General features: G+C 47.5%; 1 protein-coding gene across 1 annotated transcript in view; it reads left to right on the top strand.

Moving 5' to 3' along the window:
- Positions 1-19,971, top strand: part of SLC23A2 (solute carrier family 23 member 2) — a 631,030-nt gene that overhangs the window by 39,361 nt on the left and 571,698 nt on the right. Inside the window, exon 2 of the mRNA XM_069214170.1 lies at positions 9,281-9,344. The gene's annotated coding sequence lies outside the window, so the exon portion shown is untranslated. The remainder of the gene's footprint in view (positions 1-9,280; positions 9,345-19,971) is intronic.

Raw genomic sequence — 19,971 nt, 5'->3', positions numbered from 1 at the left:
TCTGGGGTAGAGGGGGGGTTGGGGAAACCCATTTGCTAAATCACTAGATTTCATGGGTGAGAACTACTTGCTTTATTAATGCTTGTTGCAACTGAAACTAGAAAAATGCAAGTTGGTTTCTGGTGCAATTTCACAGAGGAGTGTGGCTTGATAGAGTATTTGGGACTTTTCTTTTCTACCGTCTCCATAATAGAGGTTGAGCGCCGCAAGCAGCTGGTCACTTGGGTTTGGCATTCAACGGAGTTTGCCCAGTGATGACGGTTCCTAGGCGAAGCATGTGCTAAGTGTCAGCTTGTGAGTGGGCGATGATTGTCCTCCTATCCTTGTGTGTCTCAGACACTGGCTGTATGGGTGAGTTCTTAGTGGGGTAGGTTGGTAGCAGACAGTACCTTCTGTTGGAAAACACAGATGCATTTATTGTCCCAAAAGAAATCTCTATGTTATGTTTTCAACATGTTGTGTTGCAACATAAGTCGATGGGCACTTTTTATTTTTGCTTTGGTGAAGGTTGAAAGGAGCATCTTAGTGCGGAACTCTAAAAGCTCTCCATTGTTCTGTCTGTTACTGTACATTTGTTCCAATGCACATTATTCTGAATTTTCTTTTACTGTGTCCTCAATGAAACAGTGAAAAGAAGGCCTTTGAAAGGGTTCTGTAAAGTAAGCACTCTTTTTTTTCGTAGGTATGCACTTCCAGAGCATGATGGCTAATGCATCAGAGTGCTTCAGTGGCTTAGAAAGCTCATAAGCCAAATTAAATGTCTCTGTTCTACTGGGCTGACGTCCAAAGTCATTATCTCTAAGGGCTGGAAGAGGCCCACTGTGCGTCACCAGCGTACATCATTCCAGAAATGAGAATGTGTTTGCAGCAGTTGGTTAAACATTGATGCACGGCCTGGCTTTTCTGTCTAAACATGCATTGCTCCTTTTGGTAGAACCTGTGCCCCGTAGTGTGTGAGAAGTGTTCGGGAGCAGTGCAATAAGTGGTACATCACAGAATTTTTAATGATGTGCTTTAACAGGTGGGGGAATATCTTAATTTAGCACTTGTTGTACGGCTGTCACTTCAGGCATATTTACTGACCATTCCATCAGTTAATTAAAGGCTTGATATTCTGCAATGCTTTAATTGGGGAAAAACAAGTGCAGGCACCCACCAAATTGACCCGTGGATTAGGGCTGGAGTTTGGGGTGGTGTTAGGGGTGGGGCTAACATCCAGGCATTTAATGTGATCACGATTATCTCAGTGTGCAGTGGCATGTTGCAAAAGTATATATTCAGACCCTTAATAGTGTGTCAGAGTACACATGCATATTTGCCTAAGTTCATCTGCGGTCTTCTTTTCCCTTGTTGTTCTACTCTCTGGCTTTTCTCAGACTCCTTTCCTCTTCATCAGTTTCTCTCATCCCATGCGTACTCTTTCTTTCTCGCCCGATTCTTTAATCCATTTCGTCCCTCATATTTCCTTGTTTCTGTCCTTTCCATCCCTTGTCTTACCTCTCTACCATGCCCACTCTCTCCTCATGCTTGCACTCTTTTCTGTCCTATGTCCTACTGTTTCAGTGCCAACTTCCTCTTTGTTTCTATTATCCCTCTGTAACCTGTATCACTGCACTGCCTCTTACCATCCAGTGCCATCTCTATCCTGCAGCGTCTCTTTCTCTCACTTTTCCTGCTATTCCTTCCTCTCTGTCTTTCCTGGTCTCCTCAGAAAAGGGGAGTGCTCCGCCCCTCTTTATGTCCCATCTACACAGCACATGTGCTGCGAAACGTATTGTTTACAATTCAGTGGACTTCCAACCCGCCCATAGCATACTATTAGTTGTTTTCGTTGTCACTCTCACTTGAAGTCTTTCAATTGCTCAGCTCCCATAGACTTCCCTTGTGTTTGCTTCTCCCCTGAGTATGGACCAAGTAAGTATATGTTCTCTTCCTCGTCTTTGTTATTCTTTGTCTTTTTGCAACTCACAATTTTTTTCATTTTATAAGCGTTTCGGTATTATCAAGGAATGTGCAGTGTGGTTTCCTACTTTTAATACAGGCATACAGCTTCTATTTATGTTCATTTCACCCTCTCTGCCGTGTTTGACACTTTATTTATTAACACCCACAACTGTACTACTGTCACTCTGCTCAATGCTACTCCACTTTATGCCACTCTATTCTCTGCTACTCTATTGTATGCCACTGTACTCCACACCACTCTGTTCCACACAGTGCCCCTCTACTCCACTCTAACCCACAGTACCCACCTCCACTCTATGCTTCCTGTTCCACATAATGCCTCTCTGCTCTACTCCACTCCATGCCATTCTACACCATTTTACTTTATACCAATCCTCGCCATTCTGCTCTACTCTACTCAACTCGAATCTACACCATTCTGTGCCACTCTACTCTAGGCCACTCCTCAAGACAGCCTCACTCTAGACCATCTCACTCCACTATACTCCATGCCACTCCACTCCTGCCTATGCCAGCCCTCTCCACGCCATTCTGCACAACTACATGCCACTGCACTCTGTGCCACACCACTACACTCTAAGCCACTCTTCTCTGCTCCACTCTCCGTCACTCTGTGCCACTCTACTCCTTTCCATACTGTGCCTTTCCACTTGATACGACTCTCCTCAATGTAACTTTACACCACTAACTTTTAACCATGCTGAACAGCAGCCATGCTGCTGCACAGCATGGCTAAAAGACATTGACAAAGACAATAACTCTCACATAAGTGAGATCTGTTGGCTTTGACTAAGCTTGTTTTCCTTTCTATTCCTCACCCATCCCACCATGCCTAGTAACACAAGCGTACCTATTTCTGCCCTTTATTTTGCAGCACTGGCATAGTACCCGAAACCTGGGCCATAGTCCTATTACTTCTCTCCCCCATCTTACCTCCCCCCAACCCCGAACCTCCTCCCAAGGGTATGATGGAGACAGCAGACATGGAATAGTATAAGACCAGCAATATCTGTATGCTTCTTCCATCTGTGCTTTGGTGTGTGCTCCATTGCCTCTGAAAACACCGTTTTAGATAACAGCTACTTCGGTGCACAGGTGGAGACAAAACCAGAGTCTGCCTAGGCTAGAACTGCACATGTGAAAAAAAGTAGAGGTGCCTGAATGTATGCCACATTAAAGGAAGACACCCTTCACAGTTGCAGCAATTGTTGCATGGAGTCATGGGAGGGCGGAGGCAAGGCAGCCAGAGTTTTGGGATAATAGTGACCCGCATGCAAGCCTTATTCCACAGGGTCAATTCATGTGAAATGGAAATGTCCTTACGTTGATCCTCCAAATTTGCTTACGTCACTACCTAAATGGCAAAACCCTCTTTGGTTCATTATACAAAGTCATATATACACACTTGTATTTGGCACGGGCAAAATAAGTGATTTCCCAAGAAACACATGATGTTTGAGCCATAGTTGGAACTCGAACCTGGTTCTCCAGTTCGAAAGTTGGCAGCTCTTGCTGTTAGGGCACAGGTCCTTCCACACAGTTCCCAAAATTCTGGCAGTAATTTAAACTTACCTCCTCTGTCTGTGTTGTGGCCACTGTAACAACTTATTCTAATCAGCCATGCTACAGACAGGTGCACTCATCGTGCCATTACCAGTGTGTCTGAAGATATGGTGCATCATACACCCAGTATGACGGCCTGCGCAAGACCTGATTAGACCCTGCCATGTCAATCAATGTGTTGCAGACCTGTTCCAAGCCCTGGCAGCTCCCATGTAATTTCAGTGACCTGCTGCTATATACCTAACTTGAGCCTGCTCTGCCCTCTGACCATCAGAGTACTGGTACTCTCCCTTGCCAAGGAGAAGTTCTGAAGCTCAGAGGAGGAATTTTCAGATATGCAGCAGTGCCAGTCCATTTAAAGCACTGGTATTTCTTCGGTTCTTCAAACTAACTTGCCAGTTTTGAAAGATACTAGTGTTTGTAGCTACACGTCCTTTGGTCTATCCAGCCATTATCCTACCATTTCGGCATAACTGAGTAATCCTTCTGGGGCCCCGTGGCAATCAAGTTACTGGCCCCTCAAGTCTTTCACGTTTGGTATTCTGGGCCCTCGTTACCGTGGATCCTCAATTAAGGGCACAAGTGCCCCTTTAACACTTGACATTGAGTAACAAGAGAACGCAGTCAAAGGCTGAATCGGGAGATCCTATGAGTTATAACTGCAGAACTCCACAACACACAAAAAAAAAAAATTCTAGTCCAGCCAGTGCTTTTTAGGGTCGAGCGAACAAGCGCTCCATCCCTGTTGTAATCTCTCTTTGGGTTTTTAACCATGTCACGCCTGTCACTTTCATTCGTTAGTGGGCTTACCTTTTATAGTGGAAGGCCTTTTCTGGTGCTTAACCCTCCTTGAGCGCACCGGCCAACTACTGAAAACATACGAGGCTCCATGTTTTCAGCCTACTTTGTCTTTTTACTTTCCACGCAGCGATCGTTTTTTTTCCTTTCAATTTATGTGACAAGAAAAGTCCGGCTAGGAGTTTACAACGCTAATACTTCTGACTCGAGCAAATGTGAGACCCGTTGCATTGCCAATGCTTGTTCTTCTCCTGAAGTTAGCCCAGCCAACTACCAGGCGTTGCAGGTTAGATTAGCGCATTTTTAGTAAATGTCCTGCATCACTGCATTCACTGCACTCTATCTAAAACCTTTAGAGAGATTGCACTTGCCTCACATGCTCCCACAACTGCCTGGGCCTGACTGGAAAAAAGTCCAGTAGAGGTGCCAAGATTGATGCTGTACCACTTGTTTACTTCGCGCTGTAGCAGATTGGCAGCACAGAGTTGATATCAGTTATGTTTCACCTGCGCACACTGCCGAGTCCTTCCATGCTGAGGGCTTCAAGATTGATCACCGCGATCTCACAAGGAGATGCAGAACAACCGTTCCTCAGCATGTCATTGACAGCCCTTTACCGGAAGTGGCACTGTCACAGTTATGTTAGGCTTCGGCAGTGCAGTGAGGGAAAGCTCATTCCCAGAAGAAGTGAAGGGAAACTTCAGAGTGCTATTCGTGGACACTGTACCACAGTAGCAGAGAGAACCTACATACCAGCTGAACATGAGACTTACAGAAGGCAAGTTCCAGTGCTTAATTTGTAAATAAAAAGGTGCTGGTGCTCAAAGCCCTCCACTTTACACGAGGCTGCTGCAATTAAATGTGTGAACACGGAGTATTGAGGCGGCGTAATCCTGAAGCCATCTATGGCCTCTTTTATCCATTTAAGGCCTCTACCTGCCCCTTCAGCTCACTCTTGCAGCTTTCTAATTTCTCCCTTTGTGACCCTTTTTCGTTTTTCTCTTCCTCCGTCTTTCCCATATGTGTCTTTTGGTCGCAGCAAATGCTTGAGGCAGAAGAATAAGCTCCGGCCCTGAAAAATAAGTGCCGGTGCACAGCACCGGAAACAACATGCACAAATTAAGCACTGGCAAGTTCTCAAAATATGAATACGTTTAGTGGCATAGGTAGCTGCTTGCAGTGATTAGAAGACAAATGACCCGTCGCAGGTTTGCGAAATACAGACTGTCCAAAGACCTTATCCATGGTTAACATTATCTCTAAGTTTTAATCAGCCCCCATGTTCCCAAATGTATGCAGCTGTAAAAAGCAGAAGTACATGTTAACACAACACTAGCAGGCACAATAATCACGAGGATGGTGAGTTTGCTTGGGTCACTGTTGCATAATGTTGCACTTTAGCCTACCGGTCTGAATAAAAGAGAAAAAGTCCACGATCAAGTGTGCTGCAACATTTGCAACAACGACAATCTATTCACTACACAACTCGTTTTTGCATTACCTCAAGTCTTTCAGTGGACTCAGTCCTTTAACTGCACCTCAAAATGGAAATCCTATGAAAAGAGTCAGAATGTGAATTTTGATTCAAGAAGACATGTTTTCTGTTTTGATTTTTACAACAGAATTTATGAATATAGCCATAACTTGCTGATTGAATAATTTCACGGGACACTTATCATGGAAAGATCTTCAAAAGTCGCAGAAGGGAGGCCTTCATTTCTTCAGTAGCATGTGTGTAATTGGGCTTGGTAATAATCATAGTGCAAGACTGACATTCGGAAGGAAAATTCCGGACCATGTAATGAGGTGCCCCCCTCGGCAGTCACAGAATGTAACAGCTTATTTGTCACAGCTGATCGATAGACGAAGTGAAAGAGTAACCAGAAATGTATTTATGTTCAGATGCATGAGACTGAACATGCAGGAATTGGGCTCACTGAATGACCCATCGAGGAAGACGCAAATGACACTCGCCGTTGAAGCAGCACATTGAATGCTGGAGCCTTGATAGCTCCTGCTCTAGCCTCACCTGCAGGGCCTTTTCCACCGGAAGTACCAAGACCGCTATTGTTCCTCACTGGGCAAAGACCTCAACACTAAGGGCTTAGACAACCCACACCTCAATTCATGCCCATTGCAGATATTGTTGCACTACGAACTGTCTTGAAAATGCGTTACTCGGGAGACAGATGTGTATATACAGTTGATTATTGTTTATTCTAATTGGGGAAAGTGTGTTAAGAGGAGCACACCACAGACGTCTAACACCATGAGTGCCCTCCATCACATGCATATAATGCCACTCTCCTGGCTCAGCTGCGCCTGTGTGGGACAATAAAAGACAAGCTCGTATGCTTGCTTGTGTGCAAGATCCCTGATAAGGGTTTATCTGCATTTGTCCACTGCTGTGTGCAGCCACTCCAAGCTAGCCTGACTGGAAGGCCAGGATCATGTGGCACACCAGTACAGGGCGGAAAACTGCCTTCTACTATAAGAACAGCCTTATTGATACGTGCAGGTAGTGGTATATTTTAAAGAAGGAAGCAGTATTGAGATTGCGAGTGCTTATAATCATTACCTCATGGTTTAGTTGGACACTTGGAATCTATTAACTTTCAGTGTTTGGGAATCGTCTCAGCCGTTGACTATCCCTCCTCACCTGAAATGTTGAGTTCTCGGGAGAAAACCGTCCGCTCCTGTTTGTACAAATGTGTCAGGAAAAGGAATTTCTGAATTATTCCCTGAATGTTAGCAACTCTTAAAGCCTGTTGACTTTATCAAAGCAGAAACCTACATGAAAAGTGGCTTCTGTTCCTTATATCCCTGAAACGCTTTAAAATGTCCTAAACGCTATTGTTTTTGCTTACACGTGTCTTGTAAGCTGTGGAGTTTGAAACATTGGGAGATAGAAAGCAAGAGCTGCAGCCTGAGCCAAATCACAAGATGGATATGAGAGTGTGTGGTGTGCATCTGTCCCTCTCTCCATGTTTTTCTCTCCACTTTGGCGCCTTTTCTCTGTATGTGCTTTCTTTGAAATAGACGCCACTGATGTTTTACTTAGCCCAGGTGTGAAAATAGATGTGTAAGTAGGGGCCAATCTTACATGTGAAAGTTCAGCATTGCAGTTAATCCTAGACAGACTATCCGTAATACTGGAAAAAAATGACATTAATCCCTATAGGCAATGAAACTACCACCAGTGAAAATGTATTTTTTTACATACAGAGTTACCAACAGCCTGCAAAAGCGATTTAATAAGATGATCCTATTAAAAGATACTGAATGAGAGTTTCAATCCAAATTTTACAGTGGAAAATGTTTCTAGTGTTACACTTCCAAAAATCAAGTTACATTTTAGGTGCTGGTGATAAGATGTTACTTTACTAAGAAAACTCCGTATTTGCAGTTGGTACAGTTGAGCAAAACTTGCTTATGCATATTTGTCAAAATGATATGAATGACATTACAAAACTACCATTTTTTTAAAATAAAAGTACACTGTGACGTCATCCACAAACGTCTGCTACTCCACAGGTAAAAACACCAGGGGCCATTTTACAAAAATAGTCCACTGTCCCTTATTGCGCTGGGCACACCTTCAAGTTGGTGCTCTAGGTGCAAACAGAGACAGCGCACCCCATTACTGATAAAGTGCTGCTCTTAGGAAGCAGCAAACTTGAGGCTACCCTGATGGCAGTACATTAGTAAAAGGCGGAGTGGCTTCTTGAACCAGCCGCTCCATCTTTCACTGTGCACTTCAAAGCAGGCAAGGAGATCATCCTGGAGGTAGTTAGAGTGAATCACTGCACCTTCCTGCAGGTGGATGTCCTGGTGGCGGGTCAGTGGGAGCCCCTTCCCCCTTTCATAGGGCTGCCCTCAGCTGTAACATTGACTGTGCGCCACCATTTTGTGGCACACAATCAGCGCACCTACTTAAGTCCTCTTTGTGGCTGCCCCCGCATCAATAATAAGACTTGGGCACAGATGCCAAGTGTTTACCTCATTTGCATGTAGCCACACCCCATGCCACTGAGGGAATGCCTTTGTAAGATGGAGTTGGCACTACATGTATGCTGGTGCTATCTGTAGTACTGAAGGAGCAGTGGAATCATCAGTGTCCCTTTCTGTAATACAATAACTACAATGCCCTGGGGGTGAGGGGTGGCAACAAATGGGTGCACATGACATTTGCGCCCCTGGGTCACTATCTGTAATGCAACCCCAGATGTCTGGAGCAGCAAAATGGGCAAGGTATTCTTTGAGATGGGATGGACTTCCAGCTATTTCTTCACTTAACACAAAGGTAGTACAGGGTAGGGAAGAGAGTGAAGTATATTGCACCCATAAACAATACTGTTACCTCTATCAGCCCTGCCTCACTAAGCCTAAAGCTGACCTTATTAGACCCTACCAGTCACTGGAGCCAGTCATGCCTGTAATCTGTCCCCTAAGTTGAAGTGGCACAATAGACCTTTAATGTTTTACTACCAGCCTTCATTCTAAGTTCTCCCCCAAGGAGGACTTTGTGACCGTGAAAGTATAAATGGATAATGTGAATTATCCTGGCATACACCATCGGACATTGCTATATAATTAGTAGCAGGGGATAAATTTTCCTCCGGTTGGATGAAAACAATTGTTATTTTAACTGGTGAACACTTCATTGTTATGAATACCATGGAGTAATGGCTTCCACTGCTTGTGTACACAGATAAGCCCTTAGCAGGAATCCCTCCATTCTTCTATGGCAATAAAATGTGTATCATTGACGTGGGTAATAATAACCCTTTTTGTTTGACTGATAGTCGGTAACTCAGTATGTGGTCTGTACTATGTAAGTGTTCTATAAATACATGTTAATGCCTGTGTAAGGTCTCACTGACTTTCCACCCATCTAGTACACATTTAACTTTGACAAACCTGTACTGTACACCATTTCTTTTTGCATTTACAGAAGCGTCTGGAGGTGCTAAGCCTGAAGGGATGATCGAAAGAAGCATGTCCCGATCAACTTGCAAGTAGGAATAAATCTACGTTATATTCAGATGTACTTTGAGATAAATGGCAGGAGTATAATCTACAGTTTGATAGGCTGTTTTCGTAGATATGACCAAATCTCCTCATAATCCTGTCTATAATATTGTTAGTGGGTTTAGTCTTTCAGAAATGAACAGGATTCCGTCTGGATTTTTTCCCACAGATCACTCTTTCATGGATCATAGGCAACATAGCAAGAGATGATGCGGACATGGGTTTTTGCGTTAGGAATCATGTATGTATTCATAGACTGATTGTGCAGGACTGTAGCCATGATTTTAAAGTGGCTGTGGATTGTCTCATCACCTACTTTTTGGAAGTTTGTAATGAAAGATTGTAGATGATTAAAATAAAATATATTCCGCTAAAAGAGGGCTATCAAGCTGCTTACCTCTCCTGGTTCTCGGGCAGGAAATGTAAGCACTGTCCATGCAGATTACATCTTCCATGCTATCCTTACTAGGATGACCAGCCAGCATTCTCTACCACTTCTTCTAAAACGTCACCGCTCACGTTGATGAGGTTGCATCTTCTCCTTCACAAGAAAAATCTACAAGTAAAGGTACAACAAAATGAATATTTTTCAAAGAGGCCTGGTTTTAGAAACACTCAGACCCCCGAAAAGACGGTGATAAAAAAATAAATTACACCCTTAACCTGTTAGTAGCCGGGTTGTTTTCATGACTGAGGATACATATCAGCCGTGCTCAGGGCTACAGTAGCCTACTTATGTTTGTGTCATTTATAGAGCTCAGACATTCATCCTTGGGTATCATGGCACTTTAGCTTAAAAGGAGATAACTGACCCAACAAATTAGGCTACATAGTTCTGGAAAGAGCCAGGTGCCAATGTGTCTATCCTGAACATTGGAACACATATCAAAACGGTCTTGGCTGAACACAGGCATTCATTTGGGAGTGTATAAGGATTTTCCTTTGGAAAAGGGCCATTTCTGATGGCTACAACTACCTGTAGATTCCTCACCTTATGAATTCTCCCAAAGCGCCAGCATTCATATGAAATTTTCTTCCTAGCTCCCCATGTCGACGAGGATATCACAATTGCACAGCTCCGCACACGCCTCTGTCTGATGTCATTATGGCAACAAGAAGTCCTCGCCGGCGTGCTGACGTCAGTTCTCTTTTTTCTGCGCCTTCGCCGCTAACGGTTTATTCCTACCTCTTGGCAGCTACTGTTTTGAGGAATTGTTATAGAGCGTTACAATGTCTCCACCGAAAAAATCGGGATTTAAGCCTTGTAATGAATGCGGGGGTCATATGTAGGTGACGGATCCTCATGAAAATTGCTTGTGGTGCCTGAGCTCAGACCACGACATGGAGGAGTGCATATCCTGCCAGCGAATGAACCCGAAGGCCTTGAAAGAAAGAGAGGCTAAGCTTTTCTTGGCAAAGATCACCAAAGATCAAAGGTGAGGGAGACATCAATGCATAGATCCTCAAAGTCACATAAGAAGCGGCACCAACACAAATCTCGACATCGCTCTTACAGAGATCTATCTCTGTCCTCTCCGAGACAGCGCTGCATAGTGTGGGAGGTCAGCCCTACAATGTCTCCTCAGCCTCAGAGTCCACAGGCTTCTCCAGCGCCGACTTTGATTAAAATCTCCGAGACCCCGGAGAGCCGTATGGCTCAGTTTTCTCATGGGTCTACTCATAATCAGGAGTCGGGTGTGCAAGTATCTGAGTCAGTTCAGACACCTCAGGAGGAGCAAAGGTTTCCTGCCTTTCCGGCTCCAGGAGCGGATCCTTGAGCGTTCCTCAATGCTATGTTTAGCATATTTAACAGTGCTATGGCCTCTTCTGGTGCACCTGCTGGTCCCACAGGTCCTTTGGCATTCACGCTGGGTTTGCCGGCGCCATACAAGCAGGCTCTGTTTGTACCCTTTTTTCCTGGTGAAGGGGCTGGCTCAGTGACGATTACTTCACCTCCTCTACCCCGAATGATGGTACTGTCGGAGTCGATACCGGCACCGGATGGATCCTGATCGACCCACAGTGTCTCACCTCCCTCTCATCCGCCGGAGCGTCCTTCTACTTTGAAACTGGTGTCGGCGACATCGGCTAATTCTCGGTCAATGCTGCATTCGGAGTCCAGGCTGAGGTCGAGAAGGAGGACCTTGAGACTCTTGGGGAAGCAAGAGTATCAACAACAGTTGTTGGAGGAAGGGGAAATTCCTGAGCCTTTAGGTGAACTTTAGGGCCTAGACTCTGCTAGTGGTCTGGATACATCCCCTGAGTGGGATTTCTCATTCCCTGGAGGAGAACTTACAGCAGAGGCAGCTTCTTACCACAGTGTGATAAGAAAGGCTGCTGAGTTTTTGGACCTACCATTACCGATATCGGAGACGAAAACAAACATTTTAACTTAGGTGTTGCATCCATCGGCTACATCCTCTGAGCCTCTCCTCCCTTTTAATGATGCCCTTACTGATCCCATTTTAGAACTTTGCAGGAAGCCTGTCACAACTCCAGTGGTTTCCAGGACTGTGGCTAGGAGATACAGAGTTGCTCCAGGATATCTGCAGTTTCTGTCACAACATCCAACGCCTGGGAGCTTGGTGGTGCAAGCCTCTTGTTCTGCACGATCTGCTCCTGGTTTGTTCCCTGTGAATCCATCTGATAGGGAGTTTAAACGTATGGAGCTGATGGCTAAGAAGTGCTTCTCTTCGGGCAGTATGGCCTTGAAGTCTCTCAATGCTACGTGTGTGCTGGGGAGGTATATCCATGCCCTGATGGATTCGGCAAGAGCTGTTGTGCCAAGATTGCCTCAGGATGTGCAGGGGCATTTTGATTAACTCCTGCTGGACAGTCTCACGGCAGCAAAGCAGATCATTCAGTCTGGCTTGGGCACTGCAGCTTCGGTTGCCCGGGCTATGGGTACTTCTGTAGCAACCGGGAGGCATGCGTGGCTCAGAGGTCATCTGATGTTCAGGCTACGCTGATGGACCTTCCTTTAGATGGCGAGAAGGTGTTTGGGACCAAAGCAGACTCTGCTTTGGAATGATTTAAAGAAAGCAGGGCTATTGCTAAATCATTGGGACTCCAAGCTTCTTTATCTGCACCCTTTAGGTCTTTTTGAAGATTCAGGTGTTTTAACCGTGGGTCCTCTTTTCGTGGAAAGCCTCAATCCAACATTCAGCAGCCTGCCAACCTTCTCTACAGATCTTATAGGAGACGTGGGGGGGGGGTTAGAATGCGAGGAGGCACTCAGCAGCCTTCCGCTTCATCCTCTTCCTCTGGGGGAGCCCATCAAGGAAAGCAGCCCTAGTTTTCTCTCCATATTCCAGCATGCTTTACCGGTAGGGGGAAGGCTGTTTCATTTTCTCCACAAGTGGGAGTTAATCACATCAGACTCTTGGGTGCTGAATATAGTGGGAAAAGGTTATGCCCTTCCTTTTCAGAAGTTTCCCCCTCTCATCCCTCCCCATCATTTGTTTTGCATGGAAGATCATCTCCTGTTGCTTCAGCAGGAGGTGAAAGTCCTTTTGTTAAAAGGTGCAGTGGAGTTGGTTCCAGAGCAGGAGAAGGGTCAGGGATGTTATTCAAGGTATTTCCTGATTCCCACGAAGGATGGTCGATTGAGGCCTATCCCACATCTGTGGATTTTGAATTGGTTCCTCAAACAGGAGAAGTTAAAAATGCTGACCCTAGCTCAGGTGCTTCTGGCGTTGAACAAGGAAGACTGGATGGGTGTCTGTTGACTTGCAGGATGCTTATTTTCATATCCCTATTCTGAAGTTGCACAGGAAGTATCTCCGGTTTGTGGTATGGTTGCAACACTAGCAACACAAAGGGATGATGGACGGAGTGCTGAACAATGCAAACACTCACCCCCAGTCACAGATATGGGTTTAATGCATCGTTCTTTTGCTCACCATGCCACCCCAGTTTGGACCCAGCCATATGCAAATCAGTCTTGACCCTGTTCCTCATGGGAGCAGTCCAGCCCGAACTGCCAAGCCAGCAGCAACCAGTCGCAACACTACCAGCTTGCAGTCCTTCCTTTTGGTCTTACTTCCGCACCTCGAGTCTTCATGAAGGTGATGGCAGTGGTTGCAGTGGATCTCAGAAGCAAGGGAATATCTGTGTACCCTTACCTGGACGATTGGCTGGTCAAAGCCAGGTCCCCAAAGCTCGTGCTGCATCACTTGCAAGTGACAACCCAGTTGTTGTTCAACCTGGGCTTTACAGTAAATGTGTCCAAATCTCACCTGGAGCCTTCTCAGCGCCTCCTGTTCATAGGGGCATTACTGGACACAACATTGAATCGGGCCTAGCCTCCTCCTCCTCAGAGGATTCAGGTCATTCAGGCGTTGATTCCAATGTTTCAGAATGGAGCGGCTGTTCCAGTCCTCAAGATCCTGCATCTGCTTGGTCTTTTCGCTTCCTGCATTCTGTTGGTCACTCATGCACGTTGGCACATGAGGCCTCGCCAGTTGTGCCTCCGAAAGCAATGGTTTCAATACAAAGGGGATCTTGAGGAGTCGATAATGATCTCCAGAGACGCTGCAGTGGATCTATGATGGTGGGCTGTTGACAGCAACCTTTCCCAAGGAAGGCAGTTTTGTCTACCACCTCCGGTAGCCACAGTCAAAATGGATGCTTCCACTCTAGGGTGGGAAGCTCATCTGGGGGACCTGGAGATCAAAGGTCATTGGTCTGCAGTGGAACAGATGCTTCACATCAGTCTGTTAGGATTACAGGCAATACGTCTGGCTCTCAAGGCCTTCCTCCCATCCCTTCGCAGTCCGTCAGTTCAAGTCTTGACGGACAACACTACCGCAATGTGATACATCAACACACAGGTAGGAGAAGGATTGTACCTTCTCTGCAGAGAGGCTCTGCTGCTCTGGTCCTGGGCAAAGGACCATCGGATTTGCATAGTAGTAAACCATCTGGCCAGAGTTCTCAATGTATGTGCGGACAGTCTCAGTCTGAATATCTCGGCCGATCACGAGTGGTATCTCCATCCAGACCTGGTTCTTCACATTTTCCGGATGTGGGGATTTCCACAGATAGACCTGTTTGCCACTCAGGAGAACGCACAATGCCCATCGTTCTGCGGCCTCCAGTATCCGGTGCAGGGGGGCATTGGGGGACGCGTTTCAGATGTCTTGGTGCGACCAGTTGCTTTACGTGTCTTCCCCCCCCCCCCCCCCCCCCCCATACCTTTGATTCCTCGAGTTCTGAGGAAGATTTGCCAAGATCAAGCTCAAGTCATTTTAATAGCCCCAGATTGGCCAAGAAGGGTGTGGTACACAGACCTTCTCCAACTCAATGTGCCTGCCGCTCCGTCTCCCTTACAGGGTAGAACTTCCCTCGCAGTCGCAGGGCCAGGTTCTATACCCCCACCTCCAGAGCTTGCACCTACATGCCTGGAGATTGAACGGGGCAATCTGAGTTCTTTTTCTCTCCCTCCAGAAGTGGTGGATGTTATCTTATCGGCCAGGTGACACCCCCCCAAGACTATCTATGCTGGCAAATGGTGAAATTTGCTGCTTGGTGTGGAGAGAGACAAATTGATCCCTTGAAAGTCCTTTTGTCTGATATTCTGCTTCTGATGGATACAACTACCTGTGGATTCCTCACCTAATGAATACTCCCATGGCGCCAGCATTCGACGGAAATCTTCTTCCTAGCTTCTGCACGTCGACGAGGACGTCACATTTGCCCACGCGATGCCGTCTGACGTCATATAGGCAATAAGAAGTCCTTGCCGACGTCAGTTCCCTTTTTTCCGTGCCATTCGAAACGGTTATCTTCGAGGGAGCTACTGTTGCCTTTCGGTTACAGTGTGTTTTTTCTGCTGCGTGTCTTTTTCTCTGAGGTTACTATGTCTCAGAGGAAGTCTGGTTTCAAGCCCTGTCGGGAGTGTGGGGGCAAGATGTCAGTTACTGACCCACATTCGGACTGCTTGTGGTGCTTAAGTTCAGACCACGACGTGGCCACGTGTGATTCATGTCAAAACATGAATCCGAAAGCCCTGAAGGAGAGAGAAGCCAAACTCTTTATGGCGAAGTAGAAAAGAAAGGAGAAGAAACATCATAAGAAATCCTCCTCGCCGAAGTCGCATCAACGTCATGGAGACTCCCGGCGCCGTCGGGACTCACGGCGCCATTCGAGCAAGGAGAGGTCTCGATCGAGGTCGCCATCGGCTCGGCGTCGGAAGACTTGGGAGGTCAGTCCCACAGTCACTCCTCATCCATCGATGCCGTTGCCCTCTTCGGCTTTGCCGACTTCACCTGGGCAGACGTCTTCAGTGATTGAGATGCCACAGCCACAGGTGTTCTCTCCGACGTCGCAGACGTCGAGGCCGGCGTCGGGGTCGCCTTCGATCCAGGCACCCCAGTATCCGGCTTTCCCGGCTCCTGGAGACGATAATACGGCATTTTTAAATGCGATGTTTACCATATTCCAGCAGATGGCTCCAGGCAGTGCTCGGACTGGTCCTTCGGGCCCGTTGGCTTTCAGCTTGGGTGCTCCGGCGCCGATACGGCCAGCACCCTTCATGCCCTTTCTCCCCTTGGGGAATGTGGGCTCGGCGCCGGTGTCGGCTCCGGAGGTTTCGGCTCCATCGGCTTCGGGGTTTCGGCCAGTGACCCCGGCAGGACCATCTGAGACTCCGAGATGCACCTCTCTTCATCCGGCGCCTGGCTCGGCATTGAAGCTTCCCGTGGCGCCTGACATGGCGTCGGACGGATCCGGTGATCGGCGTCGTTCCTCGACTTCTGCAGACGCCATGTCGACGCTGCGTATTGAGGAGAGGTTACATTCGAGGAGACGTGCTCTCCGCCTCTTGGAGGAACAGAAATATCAACGAGTCCTGGAGGAAGGGGAAATTGAAGATTCTAACGAGGGTCTTCATGGACTGGATGCAGCTAGTGGCCTTGATACTTCCCCTGAGTGGGACTTGTCATCTCCAGGGGAGTATACTGAGGAGGCAGCCACTTTTCATGCTGTAATAAGGAAGGTGGCTAACTTCCTCGAACTGCCTTTGCCGGTGGCTGAGGCGAAACAGAATTTACTGACTGAGGTCTTACATCCGGCCTCTACATCGGCAGAGCCTCTATTGCCATTTAACGAGGCTCTGCTTGAACCGGTATTGGAGGTCTGGAAGAAGCCGGTATCTTCCTCGGCTGTTAATAGGTCTGTGGCCAGGAGGTATCGGGCTGCACCATCTGACCCTTGCTTTCTTTCCAGACACCCTACGCCGGAGAGCTTGGTGGTCCAGGCTTCCTGTTCTGCTAGATCTGCGCCTGGATCTTTTCCAACAGTGCCGGGGGACAGAGACTCCAAAAAGTTGGACTCCCAGTCGAAGAAAGTGTTTTCGTCCTGTAGCATGGCGTTAAAGTCCACCAACGCTACGTGTATCTTGGGGCGGTACATCTATGCTCTTATGGATGAGATAACATCATCGCATACAGAGCTTCCTCAAGGACTCTTGAATCTCGTGTCTGATGCTCAGGCTGCTGCAACCCAGGTTATCCAATCTGGGTTGGATACAACTGACTCGGTGGCTAGAGCGATGGGCACGGCGGTGGTTGCGAGGAGACAGGCTTGGCTTCGCAACTCAGGGTTCTCTTCGGATATGCAGTCGACCCTGTTGGACCTCCCGTTTGATGGGGACAAACTTTTTGGTGCCAAAGTAGATTCGCCTTGGAGAGGTTTAAAGAGAGTAGGGCCACGGCCAAGTCGTTAGGACTGCAAGCCGCTTCTTCTGTTTTTTAGGCGGTTTCGAGGATTTGGTCGTGGCTCATCCTCCTCTTCCTTTTGGGGGAGATTCCAACAACCTACCTCCTCTCTCACCTTTAGATCATTTGGAGGGAGGGGTAGGGTCCGTACCAGAGGAGCCTCTCAGCAGCACTCTGCCTCTTCCTCGTCCTCTGGAGGGGTGCAGCAGGGGAAGCAGCCTTAGGCTTCCACCAATTCCCACTCACTCCTCTCCTGTAGGGGGACGGTTACTGCATTTTCTTCACAAGTGGGGGGGTCATCACATCAGACACCTGGGTTAACAGCATTGTGGGAAAAGGCTACACCCTTCCCTTTCGGGAGTTTCCTCCCCCCATCCCACCCCGCCCATCTTATTGTTCAGAAGAACACCTCCTGTTGTTAGAACAGGAGATTCAAGTCCTCCTTTCAAAAGGCGCGGTGGAGTTTGTTCCAGAGCAGGAGAAGGGTCAAGGTTGTTATTCCAGGTACTTCCTGATTCCCAAATAGGATGGTCGGTTGAGACCAATCCTGGACCTGAGGATTTTGAATTGGTTCCTCAAACAGGAAAAGTTCAAGATACTGACCCTAGCTCAGGTGCTTTTGGCGTTGAACAAGGGAGACTGGATGGTGTCGGTCGACTTGCAGGATGCTTATTTTCATATCCCGATTCTCAAGTCGCACAGGAAGTATCTCCGGTTTGTGGTGGGGTCGCAGCACTATCAGTTTGCGGTCCTCCCGTTTGGTCTTACTTCAGCACCTCGAGTCTTCACGAAGGTGATGTCGGTGGTTGCGGCAGAGCTCAGAAGGAAGGGGATAGCAGTATTCCCTTACTTGGACGACTGGTTGATAAAAGCCAAGACTCCGGAGCTTGCGCTGCATCATCTGCAGTCGACGACTCAGTTGTTGTTCGACCTGGGCTTTTCGGTGAACGTTCCCAAATCTCACCTAGAGCCCTCTCAATGCCTCCTGTTCATAGGGGCAGTACTGGATACAACATTGGATCGAGCCTTTCCTCCGCCACAGCGGATTCAAGATATTCAGGAGTTGGTTCCAATGTTTCGAAGTGGAGCGGTCATTCCAGTCCTCAAGGTCCTTCGTCTGCTCGGTCTGTTTGCCTCCTGCATACTGTTGGTCACGCATGCTCGCTGGCACATGAGGGCTCTTCAGTGGTGCCTCCGAAGGCAGTGGTCTCAACACAGAGGGGATCTCGAAGGTCCTGTCAGGATCTCCAGGGATGCTGCCACGGATTTGAAGTGGTGGATTGCGGACGACAATCTTTCCCGGCCGTTCACGCAGCCTCCACCAATGACCACAGTCATAACGGATGCTTCCACTCTAGGGTGGGGAGCTCATCTGGGGGACCTGGAGATCAAAGGGCTTTGGTCTCCAGAGGAACAGATGTTTCATATCAATCTGTTAGAGTTACGGGCTGTACGTCTGGCTCCCAAGGCCTTCCTCCCATCCCTTCGCGGTCAGTCGGTTCAGGTCCTGACGGACAATACTACCGCGATGTGGTATATAAACAAACAGGGAGGGGTGGGGTCGTACCTTCTCTTGAATGTACGTGCGGACAGTCTCAGTCGCCATTTCTCGGCCGACCACGAGTGGCGTCTCCATCCAGATCAAGTCCGTCTAATCTTCCAGTTGGGGTTTCCTCGGATAGATCGGTCTGCCACCCGGGAGAACTCGCACTGTCCGTTATTCTGCAGCCTCCAGTATCCGGTGCAGGGAGCTTTGGGGGACGCGTTTCAGAGAACCTGGTGCGACCAGTTGCTTTACGCGTTTCCCCCCATACCCTTGATTCCTCGAGTGTTGAGGAAAATTCGCCAAGACCGGGCCCAAGTAATCTTAATAGCTCCGGATTGGCCAAGGAGGGTGTGGTACTCCGACCTTCTCCAACTCTCACTGTGCCCTCCGCTCCGTCTCCCTCTCAGGGCAGACCTCCTCTCGCAGTCGCAGGGGCAGGTTTTACACCCCAACCTCCAGAGTCTGCACCTACATGCCTGGAGATTGAGCGGGGCAACCTGAGTTCCTTCTCTCTCCCGCCTGATGTAGTGGATGTTATCTTAGCGGCCAGGCGACACTCCACTAAATCTATCTACGCTAATAGGTGGTCTAAATTTGTGGTATGGTGTGGAGAGAGACCGATTGATCCCTTACGTGCTCATTTGTCAGATGTTTTATCATTTGCTTTGTCTTTAGCACAGATGGGTTGTGCAGTGGCTACTATTAAAGGTTACTTGTCTGCCTTGTCAGCCTTCATTTGTCTTCCAGACCAACCTTCGTTATTTAAATCTCCTATAGTACTTAGATTCTTAAAGGGCCATATGAATAAATATCCTCCAAATCCTTTCGTTATGCCTCAATGGGATTTGTCCTTGGTCTTAACTTTCCTTATGGGGTCTCCTTTTGAACCTATGCATTCTTGCCCCTTAAGATTGTTAGTTCTTAAGACAGTCTTCCTGGTTGCTATAACATCTGCAAGGAGAGTGAGTGAGTTGCAGGCTTTATCAGTGAAACCCCCTTATACAACTTTTTACGGGGCTAAGGTGGTGTTGAGGACCAAGGCTGCTTTCCTTCCGAAGGTTGTTTCACCCTTTCATTTGGCCCAGACAATTACTCTGTCCACGTTCTATCCTCCGCCTCATCCTTCAAAGGAAGAAGAGAGACTACATTGCTTGGACCCAAAGAGGGCGTTAAGCTTCTACATAGACAGAACAAAGGATTTCAGGCTGGAGGATCAGCTTTTCATCGGATACGTGGGCAAGAGGAGAGGAAAGGCAGTCCACAAGAGAACACTCTCCAGGTGGGTTGTTCTTTGCATTAAAATGTGTTACTCTTTAGCAAAGAAGGATCCTCCTGATGGTATTAGAGCTC

This window comes from Pleurodeles waltl, chromosome 11 (assembly GCF_031143425.1).
Source record: "Pleurodeles waltl isolate 20211129_DDA chromosome 11, aPleWal1.hap1.20221129, whole genome shotgun sequence".
NCBI lineage: Eukaryota > Metazoa > Chordata > Amphibia > Caudata > Salamandridae > Pleurodeles > Pleurodeles waltl.
Note: the sequence above shows the minus strand (reverse complement) of the source record. Positions and strands in the feature narration are given on the sequence as shown.